The sequence below is a fragment of the Rhinolophus sinicus genome, linkage group LG01, assembly GCF_036562045.2.
Source record: "Rhinolophus sinicus isolate RSC01 linkage group LG01, ASM3656204v1, whole genome shotgun sequence".
Classification (NCBI taxonomy): Eukaryota; Metazoa; Chordata; class Mammalia; order Chiroptera; family Rhinolophidae; genus Rhinolophus; species Rhinolophus sinicus.
Window position 1 is genome coordinate 185,819,093 of NC_133751.1, and position 13,353 is coordinate 185,832,445.

The following is a 13,353-nucleotide window of genomic DNA, read 5'->3' on the forward strand; positions in this document are numbered from 1 at the left end:
TACAGAAGGATATAAAATAGCCAGATCTGCAGTAGTCCTCCCCACAATTTTTTTTTTTGTATTGCTATACTTGTAATTTCGGATGTAATTTAGGAAATACATTACTGCTTACCACAAGCTGTCTTGAAAGTGAAACATACTATCCTGGTCAGAGCCCCATTTCCCTAATGGTGATTAAAACTGGGCAGAGAGCCCAATGTAATAAAAACAGCCTCTGAGCTTTTTCACTAACCTTAGTCTGGGAAAAGCAACATTGGGGGTTTTATTTCTTGAAAAATACACAATGTCCATATGATTAAATGCTCTTGGGTTTCTTTTCAATCCCAGACTGCACATTTAGGCCTGAATTGTGCCAGCTGTTCTCTTAACCCATCACCTAAATATTGCTCTTGAATGTAATCTGTCTTGGTACAAAGCCTTTTAAGTATTCTTTATTATAATTCATCTTTCTTACACTAAACTAAACGTCTTTTCCTATTTGAGAACAGTGAGCTCTTTGGAGGAAAAATTAAAACAAAGATTTTTTATTCTGCATATATTAAGGCAAATCCTTTTTCCTGTCCTAATTGAATTCAGTTAAGCGTTCAAAAACTTTACCACAAAGATCGGCTGAGCTATTTTTCTTTTTAAATGAGGCCAAGTCTTGTTGGCACCCATGACGAAGACCATACTGTGCGAGGGCAGGTTGCCAGCAGGTTTCACAGTCAAGGCCAGGGTTTGACTCCGTCTGCTCAAAGCTTCTTCAAGAGTCATGCAGTGAAGCCACCTTGCAGGCCAGCGGCATGTGTTCTGCACAATTATTATTGTCTCTGCTTTTCAGAAACAAAGAAATTGATCCATTCACTTTCCCTCATCCAAAAAATAAATGATGGGATTTGGGGCTGCTGGGTGATAGGTACACAGTAACCTGTGCCACTTTTGTAACTTCTTGTGAGGCTTAAACTATTTCAGAATAACAAATTATATATATAAAAGGACAATAAGAACAACTAAATATGATGAAACCAAACTGCAATACATAAGCATGGCTCTTTTAAAAACTCAGCGAAAAAATAAAGACAATAAAAAATAAAACAAGTTTTATCCTTCCGTTGCTTTAGCTACATGAATGTGAGGCTTACTCTATGTAAAACCCTTTAAAAGTGTACTTAGTGGAGAAAAAGAGAGCATTAGGTAATTCTTTAACCAAAGCGAAATGGATTTGAAATGGCTGTTTAAGTCTCTATTTATGTTTCCTTTTCTTCCTTCCACCTCTTTCCTTCTCCGTTCCCTACACTGTGACAGTGCTGACATTAAAAATATTGCTAGATAACTCTAGTTCTGTTGCATGAGAGGACTACCACTCAGGCTGAGGTTTAATAGTGCCTGGTTTGGATCGGTAAGGTGTGGGGAGAAAAGAATGAAAACAAACAAAAAAACCACAGACAACATGTCATTATGGCTACAGTTACCTGTGAGGGAAGGACATCAGTTGTGGTTAGGAGCCCAGCTTCTGAAACCAAGCAGCACAGATTCAAATCCTGTTCATGCCCCGTCTATGCAGTTTTTAGTGTCTGATAACTTTATCTTTAAAAGGGGGGTGACCATAACATTATATATGTCTTAAGGTCATTAAAAGGATCATGTAAATTAATATAGAGGGTACCAAAAAAATGTATACACATTTTAAGAAAGGAAAAAATAAAACCTGTATTAAAATTGTAATACCTAATATATACTGATAACAAAAGATGAATACAAGTCATGTGTATACATTTTTTTGGTATTTAAAGTATTTAGAAGAGTTCCCAACATAGACTACTTGGTGAGGGTTAGCTTATTTATCTAACTAAAGGTAAATGTTTCGTACTGCCAAGTCCTCAAAACGTTTCTGGATACTTGAAATACAACCTATAAAACCTCACTTGAGAGCATGAAATAGGAAATCAGAGACTGGTGTGTCACGGACACCCAACACATCGCAAATACTTTGACTCTCTCTGCATGGTTCACTTTCCAGATGTATGCCAGGCAGGCACGTGTAAATAATTTAGTTTCTGCCGCTGTTCATCATACATTATTAAAATACTAACTTGCAGTGCCTGCTATCTTCGATTCACAATAAGGTTCTACATTTTTACTTTCTTGGTATGTTTCCCAGGTCTTCTCTAGAATTAATTATCTAAATATCACTTTTCTTAATGATGTTCTGAGGTATTTGTCTTAAATTGAAAGGTGTTGCCCATATTTTGACTGGACATCCTCACTGTAACTAAATGGGGTGAAATTAAATAGTCTATGTAGACTTTTTAGGGTTTGAGACAGCTTTGTAAAGAAGTGTCTAGCATTTAGCCAGCCATACAGTGTTACTGACTTGCGTTCACTTAAGCAGTTTTTATTTATTGAGAAGCAATTAATACCATGTTCTTAATAATGAAGAAAATGAACATTAATTTCTCATGTCCTAGCATATGCTGATTTATTTTCAAGTTACAAAAGCAAGTGATTTTTTTTTCTTGACGTAGTTTAGCAAAAGACACACATCTCTCATTTTTATGAGGTTTTGTATTTATTTAGAATTAACAGAAGAACCAATTCTGTAAGTTGTCATTGAAATTGTCAGGAATTGGCTGAAATAATGTTACTATTACTATAGATAATTTATATAAAACTTCATTACAGCAAGCACATTGATACTTATACTATTCCATAAATGGAATTACATTTGTAAGTGCTTAATGTATAGGAACTATGTCAATAAAGATTTTTTTGATCAGTTGTCTAGGATTAGGCACACAATAAAAAAAGAGCTTAAAATCTGAAGCTCAAATAATATGCTACTTAGATTTGCTTTGTTAGCTCCTGTCTCTTAAAGTAACAACGTTGATCTCAGAGAGTTTTCTGGGCCAAAGGCATAATATATGGATGAGTAATAAGAACTTGGAGCCAACAAATTGTAGAAAAATTCAGAGATGGTGGTAATTAAACACAGTATATCTGATTTCTAGCTTGAGGTGAAAAAGAGCGTAACTTTGCACCCTATAAAGCAATATTTTAGTTCTCAATGTTCCATCACCCCCCAAAAAGCAGCCAAATAAAATTTTTAACATTGTTAATTAAATCTTTAAGGAAGATTTGATAAATTATAACTTCTCTCAGCCTCAGCAGGTACAATTATTGAACATTTCAACCTTTGTCAAGTTATGCATCAAAATAAAATTGAATTGCTAGTAGGAAGCCCAAAGGATTTTTATATGATTGTACCTGTGAACATGTTTTATTACTGCAGCTGTTTCCTGTGCTTTACTTGAATAAGTTATATAAATTGAATTAAGGTGTGACAGTTGAAGCTGCATTTGACATTTTTCACAATTTTTCTCACCATTCCTTACTTAATAATATACATATTGAAATAGTTGATCGCCTTTTAGTGAAGTATGCACATTGATTAAGAGTAGTTTATAAAGCTTACTATCACTAGACAATCACTGTATCGAAGGGAAAGTCTCATAATATACTGCCAAAGATGAAAGTCTTCCTTAAAAGGGAAAAATGGAACTTCAGAATATAATAGTGTTGTCTTCTAAATTAGTAGACTCCACTTACTACTGTTACCAATTGGCTTTATTAACTGCAACCTTTTATTCCATTTGGAGGTAAATCACTAGGTTCTAGTTTACACAAGGAACAGCATGACTATTGTATACTTTTTGCTCTTCTATAATACATTTAATTTTGAAGTGTTAAATTGCTGGTTGTGTCTGTGGATACTTGGTAAAACATTCAAGTATTCTTAGAGGTTAGCAATGCTTTAATTTGTTGTTGGAATAATGTATTTTTTTGCTTAAAAAAGTAATTTGGAATTGAGATGACCAAAAGCTTTTTTTTTCTTTATTGCTTAGTGATGTTGTAGCCCATGGGAAGGCATTGACCAAACATAAACCTGCTTCATGTATCAGTCCAAATAAATTATTTGGACTTAATAATTAACATTTGCTATCAGTATTTACCCACATATAAATAGAAAACAAAAACTTAAATGAGTTTAAACTAAAATAAAAATACCCAGGAGTGCTATGGTACAGGGATGGCAAGATCCAGGTTTTCCAATGTAATCATTACGTCAGTCTTGTTCTTACTCTTGCTCTCACAGGGTTGTTGTGTTTCTCCTCTCTCATTTCTCTCTCTCTGCCTCCCTCTCTGTCTCTCTTTTCCCCTCCCTCCATCCCCCTCTCCTGCCTCTACCCTCTCATTCTCTCTTCATGCCCCTCTGTTCTACTTCTTCTTGAGGCTTTCTCTCCATGGTGAAAGATAACAGCAGCTACAGGCTTACATGATTGTAACATATAGTTACCACAAAGAAAAGAGAGTGTCTCCCATGCTGCATTCACATACTGAGAAAGACCCCTTCGGTGTGTCACAAATTGGGTTTCTGTTTGGCCAATTCTGAGACAGAGTTTAGCTTACAGGATATTTTTGGGGATCAATGTGCAAGAAAACAGGAAACTGGAGTGAGCAGAGGGAGAAATTGAGCTGCTGTGCCAGCCCAAAGACAGCATACGCCGATGAGAGAATGCTTTTCAGAGTTGCCTGCCATTGGGTGAAGATAGCTGGGTCTTTACACCTCTGCCTGGATCCATCATTGGATGTGCAGTATGTAGGGGAGGGAGACAGTCTCTGAAGGGGCCTAACACTGAGTATCCTCTACTGACAGCACTTCCCGCAGCTGGGGGATAAGTCTTTCAGTTGTGCACCAGTGTTAATCCCAGCCTTGTTTATCCTGAATTCTCAGCTCTCAACCAATCAGTGTGTCCAGAGAATGGAGTCCATGATGGACCTGTGCTGTCCTATGGCTGAGGCTGGTGCGATTGGATTGTGTGTAGTCAACCCCACCTAAAGCATGCAAAATTGGTTCCCATGATAAAGGTGTATTCAGCTCCAGAAGAACAAAGGGGCCGTGTTATACCAACATAAATATAAACATGAAAATCCTGGAGTCAGGTTGTCTTTAGGTTTTTCAAATAAAGTGGAGTATGATAGTAGATTTTTATTCAGAACTTAGAATTTGGATATGTTTTAGTTCTAAACCTATCCTCTCCTGTGTTATTAAGCATTTATTAGCTCACAATATAACATAAATAAAATGAAAGCTAGCATGCATGAACTTTTGTTCTTATGGGAGTTTATAATGTTACAGAGAAAAAATATTTTATAAAGGGGATTTTTGCTTACATTTTTTTTATTACTAGATATAACACGTGTTCATTAAAGTAAAACTTAGTGATACAGAAAAGTGAAATAAATCTAAAAGAAGAGAAAATCCTAGCATTGAAAAGTATATCTTATTTTAATGTTGATTTTATTACTATTACTTATACCAAGATTCAATGGTATTTCATTTGTTGAAAAAAAGTTTCTTAAAATTACTTACTACCTTTTGTTGGTACAGTCTACCTATTTTTATTCCTGTTTATATACAAGAAAAAAGTGCATTTTGAAATCTGATGCCCAAATGTCATAATTCACTGTTCAATTTGCCTTATGGAAATGCTGGCATTTGTATTAGTTTGGTGCAAAAGTTATTACGGCTTAAAAGGTTAAAAATAATAGCAAAAACCGCAATTACTTTTGCACCAACCTAATAGTAATCTTTTGAGAAATTTCAAAATCATGTCAGCATGTCTTTTGCCTTCAGAGAACACACACCATTTACTTTTCACCATCTTTTTATCATGGGGAAGATTAACAGAATGCATGGAGCCTGGAAAGGTGGGTGACAGCTGGGAGAGATTTTCGTAGAAGCCTCAGAGCCCTTCCGGAAGATTGATTATGCGCCATTTTCCACCAGTCCCGTTAGCTTTACCCAGGTTATCATCCCATCAGGAAACTTGGTTATAGACCTCACTGTATTTCTGACAACTTAGATGACCTTAAGACATTCCTTGTATCTCCTGAAGCTTGATTCTCTTTTTCAAATATATTAGGTTGGTGCAAAAGTAATTGTGTTTTAAAAGCTTAAAAATAATTGCAAAACCCGCAATTACTTTTGCATCAGCCTAATAAAAATAAGGACCCTACACCCTCTAATCCTAAGCGTGATATCAAGAAAACTTCTTTGGCATTTGGAAAAAAGTGATTTTAAATCTGTGGGTGCCACAGTGTTGACTGTTAATAAATTGACTGCTCCTGAGTGCAGCAGGAATACATACAGGCTGCCTTCTTACAACAGGGAATGTTTACTACTGATACGTCGTCGGTAGTTTACATTTCACGGCCAGGAAGTCAAGGTAGTTTCTTTGATGCATCATTACACTGAACCTTATCTTTCTCAGTAAATTTACCTGGGAACAAGTTACTGCAAGTCAGGAAATACTTCTTTGGTGTTTTCACTCTGCCTGTTTAGCAGCTTGGCCTTCTTGATTTGGGATGGCTAGAAAATAATGCCTCCTCAATTATTTAAATGTTCCTTGTCAGCTATTAGCTAAAAAAAAAATTCTTGTGAAAGAACTGCCATCTTCTAGCTCTGTTCCCAAAGGCACAATGAAATTGGCAGATGGAAACACAATAGCAATTGTGCAGCGCGACTGTGACCGGGACACACACACAACAGAAGTTGGTAATTGGCTTCCTCATTACACACAGGGAGAGGCCTGTTGACTTTCTCTAACTGCTAAAGAGTGTATATAGTTACTCTGCTGTGGCACTAGGTCCATCAAGTGCTGAGTGCACTGAGAAGTGACAAGGTGACCTGCTGGATGGGCTAATTCCGGCTGTCTTCATGTGAGTTGCAGGGGGCAGCGTTTCAGTGTTGCCTGACTGCTGTCAAAGCTTATTTCCCTCTCTGCTAACTGGTTGAAGATGTATGTGCCAACAGGGATTCTATCGGTGGTTTATTGTAAATAATTTTGTGCCTGTCACAAGCAAGATTTAATCAATGCATTATGCATTGATGATAGGACCCACCTTCTGTAACTTCTTTTTTAAATTATTATGTCAAAAGTTTAAAAATGAAACACATGTTATTCTCTGGACACATTTCACTGCAGGAGTACATCAAAAATTAGGCCATTTGTTTTCCTTTGTCTCTTGATTATTTTCTTCCTTACATGACATTTGACACTTTGGCAAGCTAACAATTGAGGACAGCCCATTACTAAAGTTTACCTTTCATTGGGAAACAGGTGTCATGCCTGAGAGCCAACTAAATCTAGGTCAACAGAGGTGTCTTAGTTTACAGGATTAAGCGAGACTATATGTGGAAGAACTTAGTTATACAAATGTAAAATGTTAGTTTTAGTGTGAGCACCGAGTGTGCTACTAAAACCCCACACCAGTCTCCAAAGTGCACGTCTTGTGCACTTTCAGAATTCACATGAACGTATTACATTTGCACTTTTTAACTCAAGGATAGCTGTAAGTCAGGGAGCTGCTGGTGGAAATGTTCCCCTTTAAAAGGGCATCAGGTGAGGGTCTAGTTTTCTTATGTTGATAAGTGTAATTTCATCTTCTATTTCTTTCTTGCTGCTGAAATTGGAAATGGAGAAACCTCCCAACTACCATTCCTTCACCCACCCCCTTACCCGGTTTTATTTTCCTCACAGCAGTCGTCACTCTCTTACACATTTGTGTTCCAATAGAGGAATGCAAATTCCAATAGGGCAGGAACCTTGTTGATAACTTAGTGGCCACCATTATATCTCAGTCCCTAGAAAAGTGCTTGCCATGAAACAGGTATTCAAAAATCATCAGTTAAAAGAGTGAATCCCTAACTCCCAAGTGTACTCCGTTTGCTGGGGAAAACATTCTTAGAGTAAAATAATGAGGAGGCTGTGTCTGGGATCACAGGAAGGCCATAAACATTCCTTTTAGCTATGCAGCAGTAGGTCATTTACAGTAAGGATTAAACAGACCAAATTAGGAATTTAACCAAAATTTGTAATATTTTCCTTGTAGATTTAAATAAATGGCTGGAAAAATGTATACATATAGGACTGCCTATATGTAAATTATAGGCAAAAGATACACTGTTAATTTAAGCTATTTTCGTTCCACTGTTATACTTTTTGGTCCAGTGCGACTTTGTTTTAACCCTTGTTTAGTATAGTTGAGGGATGATGGAATCTGAGAAAGTACTTAATATTTAACATGTGGTAACAGCAGATCTGTTTCCTACATCAATGCTTTTAGACTTACAGGAAACCCTAACTTTTGCTGCAGCTATGTTTGTTCCAGACATAAGATTTCCCATTGTTACATATAAATTCCGACCTCTTTTTTGGTCTTTTGTATGTAACATGAAATGAGCAAGAATATTCAAATGGATGAAAATGTTCTTTATAATAAATAGTCCTGAAGTCAATCCTTATACCTCTTTTGGAGATTTGCAATTTTTTATTCAATTAATTAAATTATGCTGGAAATCAGTTGTAATAACAACATATGTAAGAATTAAATACCCCTGGATTTACCCTGAAGAAAGCCTCTGACTCAGAGAAGTGGGTCCAGAAATGTGTGGAATGCTCCAGTTTGGCTTGTTAGTGCCTTATTAGAGTTTTCAGGAAATTAGAGCTTTGGGGAACAGTTTTACTCTACTGTTCAAGGATTGCCTATAGCTGTACATTCCTTTGAAATTCAGGTTTCACTGAGATGATAAAATAACCTTTGGTAGGTCTAGGAGAATGTGTTCTTTCTGAATTGGAGAAAATGTAGGGGTGGCATTAATCTGAAAAGACATCCTCATATTAGACCCAAGAAACATATTTGCCTGCTTGGATGAGTGTTCCACACCACTTCGAATCTCAGTTGTAAATCCAAGTATTAAGGAGATGGTGCTCCACTAAAGATTTTGAACAAATAATTAATAATATATTCACTTTACCATAAAACCATTTCAAAGGAAATCTCAGATTTTAAAGACTGCTGATTTGAGTGAGCAGATAGTCTTTCATACTGCAAAAAATAAGCTTTGGCTTTTTCAGATTCCGTCATCACTCAATTGTACTATTCTGTTATCAAAATAAATAGTGTTATTTAGATACATTGTAGGTCTCAAATAACTCAAGCATCTTATTGCTCTGTTTTATCAAAGGCCTTGAATAAGTTAACTTTTTCAACTATTTATATACCTAACATTGGCAAAATAAAAATTACAAAAAAGAAAAATCAAAAGGACCTAGGATGAGAATATGAAAGACCCTTTTGCCATAGACCTTTGAGGTAGTGTCAGTGAAAAGTTTCTTAAGAAATGAATACTACCATCTTCCAAAAATTTTCTCCCAATCTAAATATTTAGAGAAACAACTACAGGAGACTGTGCTCTTTTCATTTCAAAAAATTTTTCATTCATTTTCTTAGTTTTTCCAAAGTGTGATTACCTATATTGTTTCAGCTTGAATTTGAATTTGCCAGAATTCCTTAAGGAATTACACAGTGAGCAAAAACCATCAGTGTCCTAATTTAAAAACAAAATATGAAAAATTTACACAGTTGACCCTTGACAACACAGAGATTAGAGGTGCCAATCCTTCACACAGTCAAAAAATCTGCATATAACTAAAAAAAAATATTTTTATTAAAAATATAACCAACATACAATATTATAGTTGTTTCAGGTATGCACAATAGTTATTCAACATTAATATACCTAAAGAAGTAATCACCATGATAAGTCCAGCAAACATCTGACACCGTATCACATTATCACAATATTATTGACTATATTTCCTATGCTGTACATTACATCCCCATGACTATTTTGTAACTACCAATATGTACTTCTTAATCCTTTTATCTTTTTCACCCTGCCCTGCAAACCCCCTTCCTTCTGGCAACTATGAAAATGTTCTCTTTATCTATGAGTCTTTCTGTTTTGTTTGTTTATTTTGTTCTTTAGATTCCACATATAATTGAAAACACTTTGCATCTGTCTTTCTCTGTGCAGGGCATGGGGCTGCTAAGTCAGAGGTACAGAACATGCTGAAGCCAGATGCTGCTTGTTTGGGTTTTATGAACCTTTGAGAGATTTTAGGAAAGTTCATAGCATGAGGCATGGAGGGCCATTGATTAGGAAAAACCACTTGAAGTGGCTTGGGTGTGTCTGAAATTTGGGTGGGGTGGGGTTTCAGAGACTCACTAGAGCAGGGCAGACAAAAGGTGATAGCCAGTTTGATGGAGACTCAGATATGGTGCCTGCCTGTGTGCTGGGATGGTGAAGGGCTTAACAAAGGAACAATGGCTTCCACCAGTTCTTCCCTCTGGGAGAAAACTGCTCCTCCAGCCCTCACTCTAAGCCAGACAATTCAGTACCTCACTATATATCCCTGGCGACTTTCAAGCTGCTGTTTCAGTGCTAGAGCTCAAAGTGAGTGAGTCTGTCAGCAGGTAAGTGTATGCACAGGCTCTTTAGAAGGATTGCATGGGACTGCAGCTGTCTTTTGACTGACTTAGCCGTGATCTCTGCTGGTTTTCACAGCCAGAAGTTATAGGAACTTCTCACCGTTGCACTGAAATCCTGAGCTGAGGAGCCTGGTGTGGGTCTCATACCCCTCACTTCTCCAGGGTGGACCTCCGCAGCCGAGAGATTTTTAACTGCCACATGCATCTCTGCCACTCTTATCAGTCTCCAGCTTTCATTTTTCTGTATGTCCTTAGTTGTAGGGCTTTGGTTCAACTAGACTTCAGGTGATTCTCAATGATGGTTGTTCTGTAGTTGTAATTTTGATATGCTCATGAGAGGAGTTAAGCTCAGCATTTATCTACTCCTCCATCTTGACGAGAAAGTTCCATGAATAACTTTTAAATCTTCCCAAATTTAACTACTAATATCCTACTGCTGATTAGAAGCTTTTCTGGTAACACACAGTCGATTAATATATATTTTGTATATGTGTTATATACTGTATTCTTACAATAAAGTAAGCGGGAGAAAAGAAAATGCTATTAAGAAAATCATAAGGAAAATACAATACATTTGCAGTACTGTATGTATTTATTGAAAAAGTCCACACATAAGTGGACCTGCTCAGTTCAAACTTGTTTTGTTCAAACCGGGTACTTTGGTTTCTTCTCATATCTCAAAGATGTGCACATCTTTGAGACTGTTTCTGAATTGCCCCAGTCTGAGTAAGTGTGGGTGTGTGTGAGTATGTCCTTCAATGGAACAGCATCCTATCCAGGGTTGGTTCCCACCTTGTACCCTGAGTTGCCATGATACTCTCCAGCCACCGTTGACCCTGAGCTGGAATAAGTGGGTTGAAAAAAATCATTCTATTACTTGTTTTTATTCATCTTTCTTAAATGTATATATAGCTCACATTTATTTCAATGTTTAATATTAGAAGTGTTTTGTTTTTTATTTAGAAGTTTGGTGATATTTTTGTGACTAGAAATATGTCCTAGGAACTCTTGTTTATATCAATTAGCCTGTGGTATACTTCCAAGGACCTGTTGATGACATTAGGTGAGGACTCACTCTACTATAGTTTTCATAAAACAATTTCATGACTGAGGGATTTGAAAGTTATTAACTTTAAATGTGTACCTATTATTATTTCTAGTTCCTGCATCACCTAGTTTTTTTGTTTTGTTTTTTTTCCTGTGCTGTGACAGTTGATGGGTGAATTAGGTATAATTTCCCAGCATGGAACTGGTCCTCTTTAGCCTTAACCTCTATTTCCTACCATTGTTATAGCAGCTACAGCACACATGTCAGAGTACAGAGCATTCCATTAAAGGCATACCTAATGCCTAGCTTCCTATGATGTTTTTTTATATGAATAATACAAAGTCTAGAGGTGAAATTAGTTGGAGTGCTCATGACTCAGCCACTGTTTCCGGGGGGGGGGGGGGGAGAGTGACTCATTCCACATTTATATATCCCTGACTTTGAGCCATATACTACATTAAGTGATTGAGGTACAAACATGGATTTGCTGGGTCACTGACCCAGAGCCACCCACAGTTTGGCCAGACAGGATGTGGCACTCATTAAGAACAATATGGGCTTACACATAGCCAGTACTCTATACATGCTATAACTATCTATCAAGGCAAAGTGTGATTAAATCCACAATAATGTGTGCTGGCTAGACAACCTAATTCTACAATTTGGAACATACACATACACTTCTGATTCCATATTAATATAATTTAGCCTAATTATATCACCACAACTTTCATTCCTTTTTGTTTTGTTTTAATTTTGAATAAGATTTCACTGTTTTGTGTATCACATAAAGTCATACCCTTGTGAATAGCTTAGTTGTCTGAAAAATACCTTCACTTGGTTATTCTGTAGGAAACTTGAACTTGCTATGTCTAAAAATAACCTATCACCCTCTACTCTTGCTCAGTGACCTGATCTTCCTTCAGCCTTCCCTGTTTCTAAGAATGACACCATCTTTCTGGGAGACTGTCTCAAACCCTTAGAATTCTCTTGGCTCCTTTTTTCCGTGTCATGTCTTTCATATCCACCTTATCCTTAAGGTCCATAGGTTACATACATTGCTATGGACTGAACTGTGCCCCGTCAAAATTCACATATTGAAACCCTAAACCTCAGCGTGATTGTATTTAGAGATAAAGCTTTTAGGAAGTAGTTAATGTTAAATAAGTTCACAGATGTGGGGCCCTAATTTGGCAGTGACCATATGAAGACACAGCGAGGTGACTACCTACAGGCCAAAAAGAGAGGGCTCTTACCAGAACAAGGTTTAGCTGGCACCCTGATCTCAGACTGCCAGCCTCCACAATGTGAGAAACTACATTTTTATTGTTTAACTCACCCAGTCTATGGTATTTTGTTATGGCAGCCCAGATGAGCTAGGACACTCGCCTATGCAGTACTTGGAGCACTCTTCCTCCTTTGTGTTGACACTGACTCTACCTGAGTTGACTCTTCATTACCTTTCACATGGACTTCTGAAGGAGAAGGTCTATTCTCGTTTAATCTCATCACTGATTCAATCTATATACTGATGTCAGATTAAATGTCCTAATTGTTGGATATAAAACTTTCTGTGGTTCACTTTAGCATACAAAATTAAACATATTTAATTTTATAGTCTCCACAGCTTGTCATTCAAGGTCATTACTCCCTGTACAGACCCAACCTAGCCTTTCACCCAATTAATGCTCTTCTTGTGTGTTACACTCTAGCCAGGTAGGAATGCAGGAGTTTTTTCAAACATTCCCTGTTCTTTGCTTGTTTCATTACTTTGTTTCTGCTGAGTCCATTGTCTTGAGTTGGTCTTCTTCACATTCCATCTCCACCTGTCAAAATCTTTTGCTTCCTTCAAAGCCCAACTCAAATGCACCTACTGTGAATCCTTAGCTAACAGGATTTAGGTTTTTTTTTCTTTTTTGATCTCCCATAGC

The 13,353-nt window shown here is 36.9% G+C and overlaps 1 protein-coding gene across 37 annotated transcripts in view; it reads left to right on the forward strand.

The window, feature by feature from the left end:
- Positions 1 to 13,353, forward strand: part of MAP2 (microtubule associated protein 2) — a 261,099-nt gene that overhangs the window by 55,540 nt on the left and 192,206 nt on the right. The window lies entirely within an intron of this gene.